This window comes from Pleurodeles waltl, chromosome 3_1, assembly GCF_031143425.1.
Source record: "Pleurodeles waltl isolate 20211129_DDA chromosome 3_1, aPleWal1.hap1.20221129, whole genome shotgun sequence".
NCBI classification, from domain to species: Eukaryota; Metazoa; Chordata; class Amphibia; order Caudata; family Salamandridae; genus Pleurodeles; species Pleurodeles waltl.
The window spans coordinates 650,082,199-650,104,398 of NC_090440.1; the positions used below are offsets into that span (position 1 = coordinate 650,082,199).

The following is a 22,200-nucleotide window of genomic DNA, read 5'->3' on the forward strand; positions in this document are numbered from 1 at the left end:
CCAGACACTGTTCAGAGAGGTGTACTGTTTTCCCTCCTTGTAAATCTCACATTTGATGATGGACCACAGGTTCTCAATGGGGTTCAGATCAGGTGAACAAGGAGGCCATGTCATTAGATTTCCTTCTTTTATACCCTTTCTTGCCAGCCACGCTGTGGAGTACTTGGACGCGTGTGATGGAGCATTGTCCTGCATGAAAATCATGTTTTTCTTGAAGGATGCAGACTTCTTCCTGTACCACTGCTTGAAGAAGGTGTCTTCCAGGAACTGGCAGTAGGACTGGGAGTTGAGCTTGACTCCATCCTCAACCCGAAAAGGCCCCACAAGCTCATCTTTGATGATACCAGCCCAAACCAGTACTCCACCTCCACCTTGCTGGCGTCTGAGTCAGACTGGAGCTCTCTGCCCTTTACCAATCCAGCCACGGGCCCATCCATCTGGCCCATCAAGACTCACTCTCATTTCATCAGTCCATAAAACCTTAGAAAAATCAGTCTTGAGATATTTCTTGGCCCAGTCTTGACGTTTCAGCTTGTGTGTCTTGTTCAGTGGTGGTCGTCTTTCAGCCTTTCTTACCTTGGCCATGTCTCTGAGTATTGCACACCTTGTGCTTTTGGGCACTCCAGTGATGTTGCAGCTCTGAAATATGGCCAAACTGGTGGCAAGTGGCATCGTGGCAGCTGCACGCTTGACTTTTCTCAGTTCATGGGCAGTTATTTTGCGCCTTGGTTTTTCCACACGCTTCTTGCGACCCTGTTGACTATTTTGAATGAAACGCTTGATTGTTCGATGATCACGCTTCAGAAGCTGTGCAATTTTAAGAGTGCTGCATCCCTCTGCAAGATATCTCACTATTTTTGACTTTTCTGAGCCTGTCAAGTCCTTCTTTTGACCCATTTTGCCAAAGGAAAGGAAGTTGCCTAATAATTATGCACACCTGATATAGGGTGTTGATGTCATTAGACCACACCCCTTCTCATTACAGAGATGCACATCACCTAATATGCTTAATTGGTAGTAGGCTTTCGAGCCTATACAGCTTGGTGTAAGACAACATGCATAAAGAGGATGATGTGGTCAAAATACTAATTTGCCTAATAATTCTGCACTCCCTGTAGAAACAGATTAATCTCACACACACACACACACACACACACACACACTTGCATAAATGACAATCTAATATAAGGGTGTCCTTCCAGAGTCACAAAGGAGTAATTCAAAGTGGTCCTTCAACCCGATACATAATGCGCTTTAATGTGGAAAAACAAACCATCGTCCAATGTGCAAAGACAGAAGGCATGTTTCTGGATACAACGCATCCTGTGATTGAGAAATACACTTTCTTACAAACTATTTATCATTGGTAGATTCATATTATTGCTGTAAGCACTGATAAGTGCAACAGGCTTAGCTTTGTTATAGTGTTTTGCATATGTGTGGTGTGCATATGTCTTAGCTAGGTTAAAAAATAAATAAATAAATAAATAAATAATCACCAGACACAAGAAGTTTGCTCAGAGCAGATATCAGGCTTCAGATGATGATGCTAAAGAAGTCTGATAGAATGAGTGTTACGGTTGGTCTTAAGTGCTACAGTAGTTGTAGAATTGCACAGCTGCAGTATTTCGTTGTTATAGTAACTGAAAAGACGTGGATGGTCTTGCACACGGTGTGTCAGCGTGGATATAGTGATGCAGTTAGAGAACGAAATTTAGGGGCACTTGAGTCTTGACAGCAGTGCCTCAAGCATCTCATTCCTTACCCTGCACTATATAATGCTACAGCAGATAACTGTGCATAACTAAACACAAAGCAACATTTATTCTGATATTCATTGGCAATAGCGGATCAAAGCATTTCAGAGTTGAAGTCACACAATAGTGAAACATAAACGAATACAAATACAAACTATAATTGCACCAATATTACAAATGGTTGAAGGCATTCGGGCAGTAATTGCACAGTTTAATAGAATTGGGCTGTGTGCGTGTCCGTAACGATCTATTTTGTAACACTTAAGCTTCAACAAGTTGTCTTCAAATTTCAGATTAGCTTCTGTCTTAATGGAAAAGGAATACTCCTGTTTGCAATGCATGATCTAAGACATTCATAGGCTCCCTTCCACGCAGGTAGCTCTTGACACCGCCAACCAAATCTTCTTATTCACATACCTCTGTCAAACTGGAATGGCAGGACCATATTTGAACAAGACCTGCTCCCTTCTCTTCGACTGCTACCAGGTTATCTTTCTACCAACAGTTACCTTGGAGTTTCAACCAATTTCTTATGGTGTTCTCCAGAGCTGCATTGGCATGGTTAACATAACCATCAAACTTCTGGCACTCTTTGTCCAATCATATGGCTTTTTCCTGCCTGTGAACAGCATCCAGATTATCCTCCAGCTTTTATCAGTCTAGGTGCTGCGACCAGCAAGCTCCATCACTGCAGGACGGATGGTTGCATGGTCAAACACCATAATTGCCAACCCTATTAATGTAGGTGGTAGTCTAATGTTTTAGTGACTTCTACAGCCTATCGATTTTAATACCATTCCTATGGGTTTTTAATACCTGATACAGATCTGCAATCGGATTAGTAGTTTCCACCGTGCACCATTTTGTTTTTCCTTGCAGATCCAAGATGTTAGACCCAGCTTGGTTGAATAAAAAAAAAAAAAAAAAAAAACTCATCACTGGGGTGAAAGCACATTTTTTAATGTGGAGTGGGCAAGCAGCAAACATTAGTTGCCAGGCCCTCCAAAAAATAAATACATTTATTTAAACTGGCAGCAGTAGGGGAGCAGGTGACAAGAACCAACGGAGGAGTGGATACAAACACTGGGGCAGCATGTAGTGGCAGGAGAGAAGCAGGTATTAGAAGCAACAGAGGGACATGGGAGGAGAATTTTGGGTTATGGAGCAATTAGGCACCAAATTGTATCTGCCAGGTTCTCCTAATTAATTTTTTTTTTTTTTTTAAAAGACAGCAGCTGGTGTACCGCAAGGGACAAGGAAGGAACAGAGTTGGGTGAAAGGGAGCAAGAGGGAAGAGTCCAGTATTTGAAGGGTGGGGCAGCAAGCACAAAAGACAGCAACAACACACACATCCACACACCTTGTAGAGAGATCAATAAAAAAAAGAAAACAAATTTGGCTAGAATGTAAGCACTCAAAGAATTCAAGTCAGGCAATCAAAATAATGAAAATCAGGCTAAGTGCCAGAGGAGGGACACAAGAAGAGGAACCAAGACGACAAACACGCATTATAAGTGACAAAGCCAAAAAATGATAAGCAAAAGGCAGGTCCTAAGCCCTCTATTATTGTTTGGTATGGTCAACAATAGGTGTTTGCCTACAGCCCGATAAAAGCTGTCTAGTAGGAAAAAAAACCAAAAAGGTCATTGTTGCAACGCTGGCAGTTTATGACATGGGTATAGGCCACTCAACGATTTAAAATCATAGATTTTTCTTCCTTCCTGTGGCTAGAAAAAGGAAAATCACACCAGCAGTTTTCTCAGCAAGCCTATTTACGCTCCAGAAGAACCATAAGGGTTTAGGAATCCCCGCCCAATGAGCTAATGTGGATGTTCTGCATGTGCCAAGACAAGGGTAGAATATGTGGCAATTATAGTTGTGCGACTATTGTGTGCTAATGGCTGACATTATTAAGTCCTCACCCTTCTGTAGGAACTAATCAAAATTCCCTGTGAGATAATCACCCTGCCTTTGGAAGGTGTTCCCGGTCTATTGAAGTAATCACTATATATTATACAGTGTTCATGTCCTTCGGTTAAGACTGTATAGAAGTTATTCTCATAACCTTGTATTGTGTATAATTTGGTGCCATCTTGAAAAATTGCAGTCTAATAATCTCGGAGAGTGAGAGCTGCACTTCGATTACATTCCTGGGGTCATATACACTCTAGACACATTGGCAATGAAAAAAACTTCAGCCCGTATTAAGCAGTTCGAAAGAGTAATGCTCAGTCTCTGTGGCAATATAATATGGATCTTCTTCACAGGTCAGTCAACTTGAGGTGTGAGACGTGTCAAGACTCCTACTTCATTCTTTTTCCATGCAGGATCTTCTCTAGAACTAACTACTGTTCAACGTGCTCTCTAGAAAAGAAAAGGAATTGTATGTTGAAAACATTTCCTCTCCGATTTCGTTGTACCTGCTTGGTTGATAATAACCGTCACTTGGGTAACTAAGAGCACTCTCAATTCACAGTTAGATTATCGTAATTTTGCATGTGCCATGATCCTGGACTGTTTTCGGCTAGCTACCAGATGCTGAAAGTTCTTTTCTCTCTACATTACCCCGTGCATCTACCTTCCTAGTTCTAATTGCACATATCAAACACTTTAAATGCTCCAGAACTCGCAAACCAGCATTTAGAGCACTATTAATTTACGCTTGCAGCCCCGTGTGAAGACTTTGAGGCAGACCGTGCCTTAAACGCTTGAACAGGCACATGTGAAAATCTGACAATAAACCTTACTGTTTCTCCGATAGAAGAGTGAAGAAATAGTGTTCTGACGTAGCTCGAGTCTGCCGGAGCCGAGGAGCGCTAAGACACGGGGAGAATGACCAGCTGTCAGGACACTGAAGAATATCCCTCTCCTTCAGTAGTGCAACTCAATTACTGCCAAAGAGAAACAACTTTCTGCGGCACATGAATGGAATGCAGGGAGTGCTAGATTGGGAGGAGCGTGGGAGCCATTCGTTGCCGGTGGGGTGGACGGGTGCAGATTTTCCAGTTTGTTTTCTATGGTATTTGTTGAAATACGTCAGTACATTATTTTGCAGTCCATTCTTCTTACTCATCCTGTCACACCCAGGCCTGCCGCACCTTGCTATGTGAGTGAGAGGAGACAGTGACAGTAAGACCCTTTCTGAGTGCAGGGGCCTGACGCACAGCACGTGAACCTACATCCAGAAGGGTGTTAGCAATACTTGGCAGAATTAATACTGCGGTACGATTTAAATCTGGCACCCTCGACTATTGTATTCAGGTGTGAAGACTTCGATGTTCCCATGATACTCTTTGGAAAAGGTGCTTGCTTACCCGCCATTTGACAATACACCTTACAAATGAAAGGGAAGCCAGACATGGGCTGAAATACAAACCCAATAATTTGAGTTTGTTGGTTGAGTCGAAGAGGAGGGAGGCACATCTAAAGATGTCTGAGACCGCCAGTAAATGCACTTTTAGATGACAAGATTTCTAAAATTAATCTTTGGTCAAAATGCTATAAATGTGTCTAAATACATTAACGGAGTTTTGGATATTGTTGATTAACGTCAGCATTGTTTTTCACGTAAAAGGCATAATCAGTATGAGGTTTTATCTTAAACACTACACTCCAACTGGCTACTAAATTTGGATTGAGAAAAAGATAAGTTGTGTGCATGTGTGGAATGAATTTCAGGCATTAAAATAGCCTTCTATCTCAAAGAGATAACATTCAGCTCTGCAGGTAGGAATGTGGGCGATGAAAGCAACTGGGATACGAGCCAAATGAAACAAGAACTGGCAAAACCAATAGATCGCTTTTATAAAGAGTGCTAATCCGCTGACTTTGTCAATGTCTATCTGTAAAGTATTGATTATGAAAAAAGTGAAAGAAAGATAAATAGTTCAAAATACTGAAGGAAAGCAAAACACATTTTATAATACTTAGAACTGAACACCAAATTCAATGTTTTCAATTTTTCTATATGACATGGACTATTTTTCAAAGATCTTTCACTCGGACGCTTTAAACAATGTAGAACGAATAAGAAACTGTGAGAATGTAAAGGGAAACGCTTCCCAAGTCCTAATTTGTCTGTATTTATTTATGCTTTTTTAATTATATTTTTTTTAAATCGCAGGCATTACCGAAAAGTGTTAAAGCGCTTTGCACTAAAACAGGCTTCATTACAAGAGATTCAATTATTTACAGTCACTAGTTATGATCATTACAAAAGGCACAAAGGCGATTAGGTTAGGTAGTCTCAGTCATGATAGGGTACATTATAATGGGGGCGGTTAGTTAAGGGGACAAATGGCCAAAATGTCTTTATAGAAGGGTTTTCAGCTCCGTTTTTTAGACTGGCAACGAGGTACTGGTGCGTAGTTTCGGATGGATGGTGGGGTGCTTGGGGAGGGGTTCAAAATTCTGGTCGCACTGGCTAGGTCTGAAGACTGAGCCTTTTACCTAGAATGACTCGCAGGGAGCTGGCACTATCAATGATGATGGGTTTGCTGTCAAGGATGTGGAGTGAATCCATCCAGGTTTGTACGAGCCGCAATGAGTTTGAATAGGAAATTAGGAGGAATTCAGCTTCAGTATTGAAAGGGTTCAGTTTTAGGATGTGAGTGGTTTTCCAGTCTTAAAACGGAAAAGCGGAGCACTCCCAATGTACACAAATTAATCACTTAGTATTTTAAGCCTCTAATTTTAATGCAAATATATAACCAATGGCAAATGAAACTTTATATGATGTTACAAATATGTTTTGTAGATAATTCAGCCGACTCGTGTTTCGTCCAAACTTTATCAAGGATAAATCTGGAGATATGCCGGTATATCCCAAGAGTAGCCTGATGAAGGGTAGGAAATGTTTTTCATTCTTATTAAAGTGATAGATCCAAGACAAGTTATAGGGAACAGAGTGGCCTTGTCCTCATATTATATACACCATGCCAGTTATTTATTCACACATTCCAAACCAACATCATCTGTTCATCTCCCATGAATTTTTTCATGCCCAATTTAATGAATGTACTTAGCTACAAACAGTTCTGAAAAATATCCTCTTCAATAGTACACTTCTACAAAGTCAAATCATACGGCAATGACTGTAGCCCTCCGTGGCTGAGAGTAAACTAGCTCAAAAGATGATTTTATGTAAATGAGGCTCCAAATACAACTAGTTTACCAGGAAAAAAGCTGTCTCAGCATCAAGAATTAAAATTTATAAACGGCATCTCTGTACAAGCACAATAACCCAATGCCACAATTAGGTAAGGCGCCCTTGATGCCAAGAGGCATCCAAGAATAAATCCAGTTGACACTGTAGGTATGGGGGTGGAACATCAGCCAGTTTCACCATAACTTCCTGAAGATAATGTCATCAGAATTCAAAAGTGTGATTTGCTGGAAGGACCCAGAGGTCCCAGGATTTTGTTCCAGTTTTATAAAGGACACCAGATCATTCCAACAACACATTACAGCACTTGCTCGCCCCCTAAGCAGGAACCTTGGGATAGCTTGGATTTAAGAAGCCTATACATTTCACTGGGAAGGCCCGGCTCCCCAAAGTCCTTCAACAAAGGTAGCACACACACAATGGCATTCCCTGCCTCTGCTTGATAAATTTAATTAATTGGAGCTATTTGTTAGTCAGTTGTTATTGTATTATTACAATTTATAACTGCCATATATTTTCTGGCACACTGAAAAGGATCTCAGCATCCCATTTTTAATACTAACTGAGAAGCACTCTCCAATTGCTGTTAGATCTCCACTACAGTCCCTGCAACTCCATTGCATAACTTTAGAACCTAGTTTTCTAACTTCTGGGATTTAACACACAAATCTTGTTGTATTCTCCAAAAACTCTCCGATTTTTATTTTTTTGGTTCACCTCCTATTTTCAACACAAAACAACTGCAATATTGCTCTAAAACACCTTAATTCCACAATCTTTTCTTCACTGGGTGATGTGCAACCACTTGAAATCAATATCCTCTGCAAATATTGGAGTTTGGCCTTCTCAGGATTGTTATTTATTTGCTTTACTTACTTTAGCTACATAATCGTCCCTTATAACAGCTTTAATGTGTGGCAACCTTTCAATGATCACAAGAACACCCTATACAAACAGTTTCTAATGGTATGGGATTTACTAGCAAGGAGAGGTCTGCTCTCCACCAGGGATGCCCACACTGGTTATGACTTAAAAGGTAGTGAAATGGCCATATCATTTAAATAGCAGACTATAATGCCAGAGTCAATACATACTACCTGTCCAGCCGCTTAGGAGACTGCCATCTGATGATGTTAAAAAGACCTCTTAATTTTGAGACAGCTGATCGAGCACTTACACACTCAGAGCTCAACTACTGAAGTTTGCCATTAATGGCAGTTTGCAAAACGGACTACAACCATGCTGGTATAGTGCAGAAAGCCTCCTATCTGCAGTATCACATATGTGAATAACATCTTCCCTAGCACTGCATTAACAGGGCTGGCTCCCAATTAAATAGCACATTCAGTACATGCCTTTCTGATTTACCCAAAAAGCACTGCAGACAAGCAGTGGTAAAGCCAACAGGTCTGGCTTACATTTCAAGTCGAAAGTTAAACACTTAAAGACAAAACAAAATACAATTTTAACTGTGATGTAAAAACAAAAAAAAACAATTGTTTTCTGTATACAATGACCCCCAGGAGACTAAATAGCTTAACATGTAAAGGCTCAGGCTACCATTGTGGCTTAAAACAACCCTGTAGGAAGTTGGCTCTGTATGCGCTATTTCAAAGTAAGGAATAGTATGCACAGAGTCCAAGGGTTCCCCTTAGAGGTAAGATAGTGGCAAAAAGAGATAATACTAATGCTCTTTTTTGTGGTAGTGTGGTCGAGCAGTAGGCTTATCAAAGGAGTAGTGTTAAGCATTTGTTGTACATACACACAGGCAATAAATGAGGAACACACACTCAGAAACAATTCCAGGCCAATAGGTTTTTGTTACAGAAAAATATATTTTCTTAGTTTATTTTAAGAACCACAGGTTCAAATTCTACATGTAATATCTCATTTGAAAGGTATTGCAGGTACTTTAGGAACTTTGAATAATCACAATAGCATATATACTTTTTACATAAAACACATTTAGCTGTTTTAAAAGTGGACACAGTGCAATTTTCACAGTTCCTGAGGGAGGTAAAGCAATGTTAGTTTTTGCAGGTAAGTAAACCACCTACGGGGTTCAGATTGGGGTCCAAGGTAGCCCACCGTTGGGGGTTCAGAGCAACCCCAAAGTTACCACACCAGCAGCTCAGGGCCGGTCAGGTGCAGAGTTCAAAGTGGTGCCCAAAACGCATAGGCTTCAATGGAGAGAAGGGGGTGCCCCGGTTCCGGTCTGCCAGCAGGTAAGTACCCGCGTCTTCGGAGGGCAGACCAGGGGGGTTTTGTAGGGCACCGGGGGGGACACAAGTCCACACAGAAAGTACACCCTCAGCAGCGCGGGGGCGGCCGGGTGCAGTGTGCAAACAAGCGTCGGGTTTCCAATGGGAGTCAATGGGAGACCAAGGGGTCTCTTCAGCGGAGCAGGCAGGCAAAGGGGGGGGCTCCTCGGGGTAGCCACCACCTGGGCAAGGGAGAGGGCCTCCTGGGGGTCACTCCTGCACTGGAGTTCCGATCCTTCAGGTCCTGGGGGCTGCGGGTGCAGGGTCTTTTCCAGGCGTCGGGATCTGAGAGTCAGGCAGTCGCGGTCATGGGGAGCCTCGGGATTCCTTCTGCAGGCGTTGCTGTGGGGGCTCAGGGGGGACAACTTTGGTTACTCACAGTCTCGGAGTCGCCGAGGGGTCCTCCATGAAGTATTTGTTCTCCACAAGTCGAGCCGGGGGCGTCGGGTGCAGAGTAGCAAGTCTCACGCTTCCGGCGGGAAACGCAAGTTGTTTTAAAGTTGCTCCTTTGTAACAAAGTTGCAGGCTTGGGTGAACAGAGCCGCTGTCCTCGGGAGTTCTTGGTCCTTCTAGAGCAGGGCAGTCCTCTGAGGATTCAGAGGTCGCTGGTCCCTGGGGAAAGCGCCGCTGGAGCAGTGTCTTTAGAAGTGGGGAGACAGGCCGGTAGAGCTGGGGCCAAAGCAGTTGGTGTCTCCGTCTTCTCTGCAGGGTTTTTCAGCTCAGCAGTCCTCTTCTTCTTAGGTTGCAGGAATCTAGTTTCCTAGGTTCTGGGGAGCCCCTAAATACTGAATTTAGGGGTGTGTTTAGGTCTGGGAGGGCAGTAGCCAATGGCTACTGTCCTTGAGGGTGGCTACACCCTCTTTGTGCCTCCTCCCTGAGGGGAGGGGGGCACATCCCTAATCCTATTGGAGGAATCCTCCATCTGCAAGATGGAGGATTTCTAAAAGTCAGAGTCACCTCAGCTCAGGACACCTTAGGGGCTGTCCTGACTGGCCAGTGACTCCTCTTTGTTTTTCTCATTATCTCTCCTGGACTTGCTGCCAAAAGTGGGGGCTGTGTCCAGGGGGCGGGCATCTCCACTAGCTGGAGTGCCCTGGGGCATTGTAACACGAAGCTTGAGCCTTTGAAGCTCACTGCTAGGTGTTACAGTTCCTGCAGGGGGGGAGGTGTGAAGCACCTCCACCCAGAGAAGGCTTTGTTTCTGTCCTCAGAGAGCACAAAGGCTCTCACCGCATGGGGTCAGAAACTCGTCTCTCAGCAGCAGGCTGGCACAGACCAGTCAGTCCTGCACTGAACAATTGGGTAAAATACAGGGGGCATCTCTAAGATGCACTCTGTGTGCATTTTTTCATAAATCCAACACTGGCATCAGTGTGGGTTTATTATTCTGAGAAGTTTGATACCAAACTTCCCAGTATTCAGTGTAGCCATTATGGAGCTGTGGAGTTCGTTTTTGACAGACTCCCAGCCCATATACTCTTATGGCTACCCTGCACTTACAATGTCTAAGGTTTTGCTTAGACACTGTAGGGGCATAGTGCTCATGCACCTATGCCCTCACCTGTGGTATAGTGCGCCCTGCCTTAGGGCTGTAAGGCCTGTTAGAGGGGTGACTTACCTATGCCATAGGCAGTGTGAGGTTGGCATGGCACCCTGAGGGGAGTGCCATGTCGACTTAGTCATTTTCTCCCCACCAGCACACACAAGCTGGCAAGCAGTGTGCCTGTGCTGAGTGAGGGGTCCCTAGGGTGGCATAGGACATGCTGCAGCCCTTAGAGACCTTCCCTGGCATCAGGGCCCTTGGTACCAGGGGTACCAGTTACAAGGGACTTACCTGGGTGCCAGGGTTGTGCCAATTGTGGAGACAATGGTACATTTTAGGTGAAAGAACACTGGTGCTGGGGCCTGGTTAGCAGGGTCCCAGCACACTTCTCAGTCAAGTCAGCATCAGTATCAGGCAAAAAGTGGGGGGTAACTGCAATAGGGAGCCATTTCTTTACAAACCCCTAATGAATTGTAATGGGCACACTGTACAGGAGGTGGCATGAAGCACCAAACAGGGAATGGTACTCATCTAGGCAGAGCCACAACCCACTCTATATATACTTTAAAGAATTAGTAAAAAGGTCTTGCCAAGCCAAAAGTACACACAACATTTAGTTAACCCCTTAGCTGCTGGGCCTTTTCCCCCCCCAGTGCTGAGCCCTTTTTTGGCTATTTGGGGTAGTTCGCGCTTAGGGCTTCATAACTTTTTGTCCACATAAGCTAACCACGCCAAATTTGCGTCCTTTTTTTCCAACATCCTAGGGATTCTAATGGTACCCAGAGTTTGTGGTTTCCCCTGGAGGAGACCAAGAAAATAGCCAAAATACAGTGAAAATTTTGTTTTTTCCAAAAAAAATGGGAAAAAAGGGCTGCCGAAGAAGGCTTGTGGTTTTTCCCCTGAAAATGCCATCAACAAAGGGTTTCTGGTGCTGAAATCACTATCTTCCCACCTTTCAGGAACGGGCAGACTTGAATCAGAAAACCACATTTTTCAACACAAATTTGGCATTTTACTGGGACATACCCCATTTTTACTATATTTGGTGCTTTCAGCCTCCTTCCAGTTAGTGACAGGAATGGGTGTGAAACCAATGCTGGATCCCGGAATGCTAAACATTTCTGAAAACTAGACAAAATTCTGAATTCAGCAAGGGGTCATTTGTGTATATCCTACAAGGTTTTCCTACAGAAAATAACAGCTGAAATAAAAAAATATTGAAATTGAGCTGAAAACAACAGCCATTTTTCTTTATGTTTTACTCTAACTTTTTCCTGCGATGTCAGATTTCTGAAAGCAATATACCGTTTTGTCTGCTGGACTCTTCTGGTTGCGGGGATATAAAGGGCTTGCAGGTTCATCAAGAACCCTAGGTACCCAGAGCCAATAAATGAGCTGCACCCTGCAGTTGGTTTTCATTCTATACTGGGTATGCAGCAATTCATTTGCTGAAATATGAAGAGTGAAAAAGAGGTATCAAGAAAACCTTTGCATTTCCAAAATGGGATCAAGATAAGGTTTTGAGGAGCAGTGGTTATTTGCACATCGCTGAATTCCGAGGTGCCCATACTAGCATGTGAATTGCAGGGCATTTCTCAAATATACGTCTTTTTTACACACTCTATTATATTTGGAAGGAAAAAATGTAGAGAAAGATAAGGGGCAATAACACTTGTTTTGCTATTCTATGTTCCCCCAAGTCTCCCGATAAAAATGATACCTCACTTGTGTGGGTAGGCCTAGTGCCCGCGACAGGAAATGCCCCAAAACACAACATGGACACATCCTATTTTTTTTTATAGAAAACTCAACTGTTTTTTCCAAAGTGCCTACCTGTAGATTTTGGCCTCTAGCTCAGCAGGCACATAGGGAAACCTACAAACCTGTGCATTATTGAAAACTAGAGACCTAGGGGAATCCAAGATGGGGTGACTCGTGGGGCTCTGACCAGGTTATGTTACCCAGAATCCTTTGCAAACCTCAAAAAGTGGCTAAAAAAACAAGTTTTCCTCACATTTCGGTGACAGAAAGTTCTGGAATCTGAGAGGAGCCACAAATTTCCTTCCACCCAGCGTTCCCCCAAGTCTCCCGATAAAAATGATACCTCACTTGTGTGGGTAGGCCTAGCGCCCGCGACAGGAAACGCCCCAAAGCGCAACGTGGACACATACAAATTTTTGGAAGAAAACAGAGGTGTTTTTTGCGAAGTGCCTACCTGTAGATTTTGGCCTCTAGCTCAGCCGGCACCTAGGGAAACCTACCAAACCTGTGCATTTCTGAAAACTAGAGACCTAGGGGAATCCAAGGAGAGGTGACTTGCAGGGCTCGGACCAGGTTCTGTTACCCAGAATCCTTTGCAAACCTCAAAAAGTGGCTAAAAAAAACAAGTTTTCCTCACATTTCGGTGACAGAAAGTTCTGGAATCTGAGAGGAGCCACAAATTTCCTTCCACCCAGCGTTCCCCCAAGTCTCCCGATAAAAATGATACCTCACTTGTGTGGGTAGGCCTAGCGCCCGCGACAGGAAATGCCCCAAAACACAACGTGGACACATCACATTTTTTCATAGAAAACAGTGCCTACCTGTGGATTTTGGCCTCTAGCTCAGCCGGCACCTGGGGAAACCTAGCAAACCAGCACATTTTTGAAAACTAGAAACCCAGGGGAATCCAAGATGAGGTGACTTGTGGGGCTCGGACCAGGTTCTGTTACCCAGAATCCATTGCAAACCTCAAAATGTGGCTAAAATAACACGTTTTCCTCACATTTCGGTGACAGAAAGTTCTGGAATCTGAGAGGAGCCACAAATTTCCTTCCACCCAGCGTTCCCCCAAGTCTCCCGATAAATATGATACCTCACTTGTGTGGTTAGGCCTGGTGCCTGCAACAGGAATAGATCACACAACGGTCAATGTTGGTCCTTACGTGAGGCAGCTGTTGACCCTGGGGTGATCCATTCCTGACACAGGCACTAGGTGTAGGCACTCAAGTGGGGTAGTGTTTTTATCAGGACAGGTGAGGAGTCACTGGGTGGTAGGAATGTTGTGGATCCCAGCATATTCCTGTAGTTTGTGTGACAGAAATGCGAGAAAAATTGAGTTTTTTTTCAACATTTCAGCTTTGCAGGGTATTCTGGGTAGGAAAACTTTGGGGAATCCACACAAGTCACACCTCTGTGGACTCCCCCGAATGTCTAGTTTCCAGAAATGTTTGGGTTTAGTGTGTTTCTCTATATGGCCGCCGAATCCAGGACCAAAAACACAGGTGCCTGCCTTACAAAACCAGTTTGTTTTGCCATAGATAATTTTGATGTCTCCACAATATGATTTGGGTGGTGGAATTTGGGGCTGAACTAAATTGGGGAGCTCCCAAGAGAGCACTCTCTCTCTGCTTGCCGCCGCATTCACCTGCTCTCTGGGTTGGCCTAACCCACTATTACCCAGTTGCACGAACAGCTTGCGAAGGGACAGCAGGACTGTCCTCATCACCTCCCTCATAATGTACTGGAAGAGGAGTTATCGAATGGGACTCCTCTGACTGAAAAATCACTCCCAGAGTCTGCGCCATTGTCCTATCCCTCAGATGCTGTCTCAGTATCTGATGTCTCAGTCTCTGATCCTATGTCAGAGCGGTCCTCTATAACCCGAGTGCAGGCAGCAGTCATCCATCAAGATGCCATCTCTGCTATTGGCTAAACTGTTGCTCTAAAACACTAGCCTACGTAGACTGTCACAAAATCGATGGTGTGTGAGATACGTGCAATAATAGAGGCCACCTTACCTGCGCTTCTTCCCTCAATCAGCACGTACTTTCAAGACACTCAAAAAACACCTTGTCACATACCATTCGTCACAGTCTTTAGCACCTCCTGCGCCCAGTCCAACAATCATTATTGGTGCTCCCACTCCCTCCTCCTCGGATTCCCTCATTACCACCCAGCAAAAGTGCCCTTCATCTCTCCATAGACTTTACTAATGTACTCAGCTATTTACATAAAATACAGATTTGCTCTTTGAAGTAGGCATATAAACCTTCTGCGCTTCTTTATGGCACTAAAACTGCCACTACACAAGTCAGACCCTTTTCCCCCCAGGGAAACCACACACATATTGACAAAAGTGATATATATATAACAGCCAACCACCTGAAACTCAACTCAAGCAAAACCGAAAAAATCCTCTTTGGCCCACACAAAAACACCTGGGACCCCTCATGGTGGCCCACCACGTTAGGCCCTGCACCCACCCCCGCCAACCACGCACGCAACCTCAGCATCATCCTAGACTCCTCCCTCTCGATGACCCAACAAATCAACGCTCTCACCTCCTCATGCTTCAACACACTCCGTATACTGAAAAACATTCAAATGGATCCCCACAGAGACCAGAAAAACTGTCACTCACGCACTCATCAGCAGCAGGCTTGATTACGGAAACGCCCTCTACGCCGGCACCACTCTAAAACTCAAGCGCAAACTACACGCATCCAGAACTCAGCAGCACGACTCATCCTCGACCTCCGCCGACACGAACACATCTCTCCACATCTCAATTCCCTCCACTGGCTCCCCATTGACAAAAGGATCACCTTCAAGATCCTCATCCTAGCACACAAATCACTCCACAACACAAGCCCTGCCTACCTCAACGAGAGTCACCTTCCACACCCCCACACGAAACGTCCGCTCGGCTGACCTCTCTCTCGCCTCTGTCCCCCGTATCAAAAACACCACCACCGGGGGCAGATCCTTCTCCTACCTTGCACCCAAAACCTGGAACGCCCTCACAACCCACCTTCGCAAGACCCAAAACCTACTTCTTTTCAGGAAGGGCCTCAAAACCTGGCTTTTCGAACAGTGAACCTCCCAGCCCCTTTCCCTCCCCCCAACCCCCCCCCAAGCGCCTGGAGACCCTCAAGGGTGAGTAGCGCGCTTTATAAATCTCTCTGATTGATATAGATCTACCTCTATATATATCTACATAGATATATCTATAGATATATCCATGTACCTAGATATATCTATCTACATAGATATATAGAGATCTATATATATCTATTTTTTTAGTTGTTGTATGGTTTCCTTGGGGGCCAAAATGGCCCCCAGGGAAACCCTACAACATCTAAAAAATAATATTGCCCCCACAGGGGGTCACCCTGCCCACGGGCGACCCCCTGTCATTTTATTTTATTTTTATTTTTGAAGAAAAAAAAAAAACCCTGTTGGCACCTACCTTTTTTTTTTAAATAAAAATTATGCCGGGGGGGGGGGAGGGGGTCGGCCCGTTTTCCGTGGGGGCCGCCCCCCCAAAGTGAAATCCCTGGCGTCTAGTGGTGTTTCCTGGCCCCCGATCGCAGCTGTGCTGCGATCGGGGGGCCAGGAAACAGTTTCAGAAGGCCTCGTAAGAAAGGGGAGACTCTCCCCTTTCTTACGAGGCCTTTTCAAAGTGTTTCCTGGCCCCCCGATCGCAGCTGTGCTGCGATCGGGGGGCCAGGAAACCTGAAAGTGTTACCTGGCCCCCGATCGCAGCACAGCTGCGACCGGGGGCCTGGAAACACTTTCGGGAAGGCCTCGTAAGAAAGGGACGCGCTGACGTCACAAAGGGGCGGGTGGGGGTGGGGGGAGACACGGAAGCTTCTGTGTCTCCCGGGGGAAGGTTTAAAAAATAAATAAATCCTCGGGTGCGATGCACCAGAGGATTTATTAATACCCTTCCTGGTGTCGCCACTGGTCGTGACCCGCACCAGGGAGGGTGTGTGGGTGTCGGCCACCAAACAGGTTAAGAGAGTGATTCTTCTCAGGAAAAAAAACTATCCTGGAAGGAAAACGATAATTGTACTCCTACACTCTGGTGACAGATCCTTAACAGCATTGTGATTCACTGGAGGATCTTACTCAAAACACCTCCTATCCAAACTACTCAACCTTGGCTATGAGCTTCAAGTAACAGTTGCCCAAAACCAATTCACATGATGCAATCAGGGACTACAGCAGGAAGCTTCCATAATGTACTAATACCCATGCCTCTATAACATACCCAAACCAAATGTGGCATTTGTATAGATCACTATAAATACTGCAAATTATTCACTCATTTTTTTAAAGCAGGGCATCATCAGAGAGTGGTAATCGTGCTAGATGTAAAGAAGCTTAAAAGGTAACAATCATAACCACATGTTAGAAACTGGTGAGTGAAAAGATGCTATAACACTTAACTGTTGAAAGTGTCACTGACGACAACAGAGTAGATTTGGGCTTATAATGGCTGGTATAAGCCCGGAGCTCCAACATTCCTACATCTGTCTTTGTGTTTCTTCCTTTTCAATTTAGAACATTCTATCCTTACTGGGTGGAATGTTCTAATAGCCTTATAGCACTTCTGCCTCGGGGGATACTGGTTGTTAAAGGCCTTCTCCCTCATTATAGGTCCAAGCCGCAGCCCTCATCAGCGGGCTAGAAGGCTATATTATGTTCCTGTTCAGAAATCTGCAGTAACTAAAAGTTTACATGACTGCACTGTCTTACTCCAGGAAAGACATCTTTCATAGTACTTTACTGAAGCAAAGAAGCCAAGAAGTCTGAAATTAAAACCTTGCTCCTCAAAAATAGTCAAAATACCAAAGAATAGCTTGAACAATAGTTTACAAAACTAGGAAATGATCGTGATAGAGCTGACTAATCAGTAAAGTAGGATTCACGTTTCACAAATTTATAAAACTGCTATTGCATGTCTCAAGGGTTTTTTTTCTTGTTTTTTTTTAAAGATTCCCTTTCTCAACACAGCACGATCAAGACAATCATCAATGATTTAATTTGAACTATAGTTTACCATTTCCAGGCCCCAGAGAACTGGGCCTCAAGTAAAATCAAACACTCCTGTTTCAACTGAAAATGTTGTCCAATATATTACAGCCCTCTTCAAAAATGCAAAAAACACGATTCACTTGAGTATTAGGTGAGAAAATTGATTAATCTAAATCAATCGCGCCAAAACATTTTAACATAATTTATCAGGTTTAACTCTATTAATCTAGTTATTAGTTGCTTGAGGTGGCCTTTCAAAAAAGATTTCAATCCTCTGATATTTTAACTGATAAAACTGTATTCCTTGCTATATTGTACACAATTCAGTTTATTGATCTGTTATCACGTTATAAGAATATCCTGTAGGCAAGCCACACTGTGCTATTCACTGATACCAGAACAAAGTGGTGGATGAACCAGACCATACTGCATTTGAACAAACGCATAATGAATATATTTAGATATGGCAGAACTCAGGAAAAACATTCAGGTCCCTCTCTTGCATTACTGACACACAACCCAACTATGACAAATGAGAATATTGAAATACAAGGCCACATAACATTTTCCAGCCCATGGTGTGAAATGACTCTTTGTAACCGCAAGAGAGGAAGGAAATCTGGTGATGATCTGTAGTGAACACATGAAAAAAGAGAACTAGAAACAAAAGTAGACAACACGACATGTGATAATCCATACATTTGCAAATGTCTAAGAAAAGCAAGAAAGTAGGGGATGCCATGCCGTTAGCCACTGCAATTTAAAAAAAATTATGGGGGTTTCCCAGTGATAATGGATGATCTGAATTAATACTTTCACCTAGCAATTGTTAACTTGTGTATTACTCCATTAACAAAACACCATTTCTCTAGGGAGCACAAAGCAGTTGTCATCATAAACAGCTTGGATAGGAAAAGTACACATAACATGTTACTTCAAAGTTTAAAAACACCTCACCAAAAAGGTGAATTTGTGACCATATACTGAAAAATTGCACGGTCCTGAATTTCATATGCTACCGCTCATTTGTTTTCGAAGTCCCAAAGGAAAACAAGGTAAAGACAACTAGACGGCACATGCTCTCTCTCAAATGTACATTTTACTTAGATACCTCAAGTTAATTACTCATCCATAGGGATATACAGCCAAAGTTTGAGAGCTGCACCACTGCAGGGGGAGCTTCGTCAATGCTTCGTTACAATTTCCCTTGCATATTATTAAGGCACGGTTTCATTTTTTTAAAGTGAAATCGTTAAGTATGACTCTTAGTGGCCAAGTATTTTTTTTATTTTTTATTAAAGAACAAATTATTGTTTTGAGTTGAAAGGTTTCCTTATGAGCCACACACCTGAAAGAGATCTAGTTTGGCTTACAGAGCAGAAAAAGTGTGGTGGATTATGTGTTCAAGTCGACTTGTGCAGAATCAAATCACATATATATGACGACTTTGGAACAGATCTGGTGGTATCCAAATTTAGTGTATACCCGGATAAAAAGTTGTAATGTTCTGCAGATTATTATTGTTTTTCCATATCATGGTTGCGCTACTTACAGGACGAACAGAATAATACTGAAAAATAATGCAAATGTTTCCTCAAATGTATCATATTTTCTCCTAGACATTCGATAGAGCAAAGCAATTGTACATTTTAGGGTATTAAACACAGTCTACCTACAAACAGGTTTAAGGGAAATGTGTATAACCAAGGATAATCAGGTAGTTCAGTGGGCTTTCAGCGCCACCTGCATAACATATCTGGAGTCTGTTATGATACCATTTTCTGATTATTTTTTTTTACCACTTATTTCATGATTTTATTTTGTGATGTGTTGCCAAATTGACTCATTCAAGTTTAACTGAGAAACAAAACACATTTTTATCCAATGCAAATATTGCTTACATGAAGCATGTTGTTCTACCAAAGGGCAGCAGAAGTTAAAAAGCATGATGCTGCAATATATTCATTAGCTTTTGCAGCAAAGTGGGGTAAAGGGAAGAACATTATGCACAAGTGTACTTTGTATACAGTGATCCAGGACAAATTAATCAATCAACTAATCAAACTGATTAATCCCCACCCCAACTCTCCTATACAATGAGGTCTTATCCTTTAGATCCTCTAAATATCAGCAGTTTAAAAACCTGATTTGATCCGATTTAATCAAAACTAAACCTTCACAATAAAAGCGTGACTATCTTAGCATTCAACTAGGTCTCTCCCCTACCCATACTACTACACTGATTCTAAGATACCTCCCTCTTGTCCCATACAGGTCCTTTATGGAATCCCTTAATGACTGTCTGGCTCTGCTTTGAATTAGAACAATATCATTACTTCAGGTGATTTTGAACTTCAGACACACTATCCTTAATTTCGCTTATTGGCAGGACCAGCTTAATTATCTAAAACAACAGTCTATGGACAAGGAATGAGTACATTCAAGGCCATACTTTCGCCTTCCTTGTTTTGGCATACAACTGTCTGTCTTGCACCTTTATTTATGGTTACTTAGGTTATTTGCAACACACTGCTTTACGTACTGAATAGTTGATTAACACTGACGAATATTTAATTTACTTAAATTGGGTCATAGCAGATATGGGTCATCTTACCCTACCCAGACAAATTAGTTCGGGGCACCAAGAGTTGCAGTTCAAGGAAAAAAAGTAAGCAATGACAATTGGCACCCCAGTCAGTTGATCAACTTCAGGGTGACGATCTTCACTGGGCACAGTCAATGTTCTCCAAATTCATATCACCAGTGAAACGGAGAGCACTAGGTGCACCCAGTGAGAGTGCAGGCCATAATAGTTTAGGGTCAGGGCAGACACCAATACTTCCCAGTAAATAAATCAGGAATCATATTCTGAGCATGATACTTCAAAAGCCCAAAGTTCTGCTTGACCAAAATTGGATGGGATATCTGATGTTCATGGGAAGCTGGAGCTTGCCTAAACAAGCATTGGAAAAACCAATAGTTCTGGCATTGGCTGCCAGCCTCGGGCAATACCTGTTTTGTCATGGTTTTGCCATTAAAAACCCCACACATATTACTGTAGTACCTTGCACTTAAGGGAACTACTTTGTGTGTGGATGTGTTCCTTGGGAAAAGACAGCATGCTGTAACTTGTAGTGAAGCCAACCAGCAGCTGAAGTAGGCTAACAAACTGCCCTTATTGCATGATGGAGTGGATGGAAGAAAAATGTGTTTGACACCAGAATAATGGATGACATCTCGATTAAAACCTCTATAGGCAATTATGTTTTCCACATACGTTTAGTAAAATCAAATTATCTTGTCTAACACAGACCTAAAAAAGTCAATCAGTCTGGCACTGGTTGCAAACCTCTTTCTTGCCTTTGAAAAAGATGGCATGAAGAAACAAAGCAACAAACAAGGAAAGAAGGCAAGAAAAAAGTAAAGTAGGCAAAACAGTGAACAAAAGAAAAAAAGGAATAAAAAAGCAAGAACAAAAGAAAGAAGGAAGGCAATAAAGAAGGAAAGAACTAAGCAAAATGCAAGAAAGAACTACTAAATTAAATAAGCAAAGAAGGAAAGAAATAAAGTAAGAAACAAAAGGAGAGAATCTTATTTTGCTTACATTGAAAAAAATAAAGGGAATAAAGGAAAGAAAGAAAAAAAACAAAGGAAAGAAAAGCAAGAAGGAAAGAGCAAGAAGGATGGCAAGAAAGAAGGAAAGCAAGAAAAACAAAAAAAGAAAAGAAAAATAAGTAAAGAAAGAAAGTAGAAAAGAAAAGAATGATTAAGGAAAAACGTGAAAATGGGATAATTTAATACCGAACAGTGTCAAATTAACATAATCTGGAACAATCCAAAGGTAATTTACAACAGCATTATGACAGGATCTGATAAAGATGGAATGTGCCATGTGTTCACATCACAAGTGCCCTGCTATCACATCAGGCTTACATCAGACTCTAAATACAAAGGCAAAGATGAAGTAATTGTAAAGTAAAACCAAAAATACTGTCACTGAACTACCCTGGGTGCAGATGTGCTCCTTGCGAATGCAAAATGCTGTCATTTAAAGTGAGGTTAAACAGGGGCTTCTTAAGTAGGCTGACCCACTGCCCCATGGCTGTATGCACTGGTGGCTGGAAGCAAAATAAGAATAACAACAACTGACCAATTGATGTAGAGAGGGGGTTGAAAGTCTTTTTGTTTATGTATATTATACATAATTCAGTAAAATTAATAGGTCATGGCTAAAGCCAGACCTAAAAACAAGCAGCCCAGGAAGTCAAGTGGGGAATACTTAAGGGGGAACAAAATCTGGCCTCTAATAGAATTTTCTGCAGTGGAACTGCCAAAGGGAAACGAGTAACCAAGTTCACAAGACGGAGCCACTCCTCAGGCTCACATATAAGTCTTCAATCTTTGTTTTGTAGCCCTTCTGATGTGCATGGCTTTGCGGACTATTATTCCTTGAGCCAGTCTTCCTACAGAGCTTGAAGTAATAGCTAGGCATTGGCTCAGGGTCAAGCCAGCTCCAACTGTATCTGAACAGTTCTTATTCTGCCTGTAGTGCACATGGGATTTTGGTGATTCCTTGAGAGCTTCTGACTTGGTTGAGCCTTGGAAAAAGCAGTAATAATTTGGTTCTGATTGTAACAATTAAAGTCCACCAGCTCTACTTTGAATATCTATGAG

The 22,200-nt window shown here is 42.8% G+C and overlaps 1 protein-coding gene across 2 annotated transcripts in view; it reads right to left on the bottom strand.

Moving 5' to 3' along the window:
* TOLLIP (toll interacting protein) overlaps nucleotides 1–22,200 on the bottom strand; it is a 199,891-nt gene that overhangs the window by 168,053 nt on the left and 9,638 nt on the right. Inside the window, exon 1 of one of the 2 annotated variants that reach the window (XM_069223149.1) lies at nucleotides 4,505–4,641. The exons of the other annotated variant lie outside the window; for it this stretch is intronic. The gene's annotated coding sequence lies outside the window, so the exon portion shown is untranslated. Of the gene's footprint in view, nucleotides 1–4,504; nucleotides 4,642–22,200 lie in introns of those variants that run through there. 2 annotated transcript variants of the gene reach the window in all.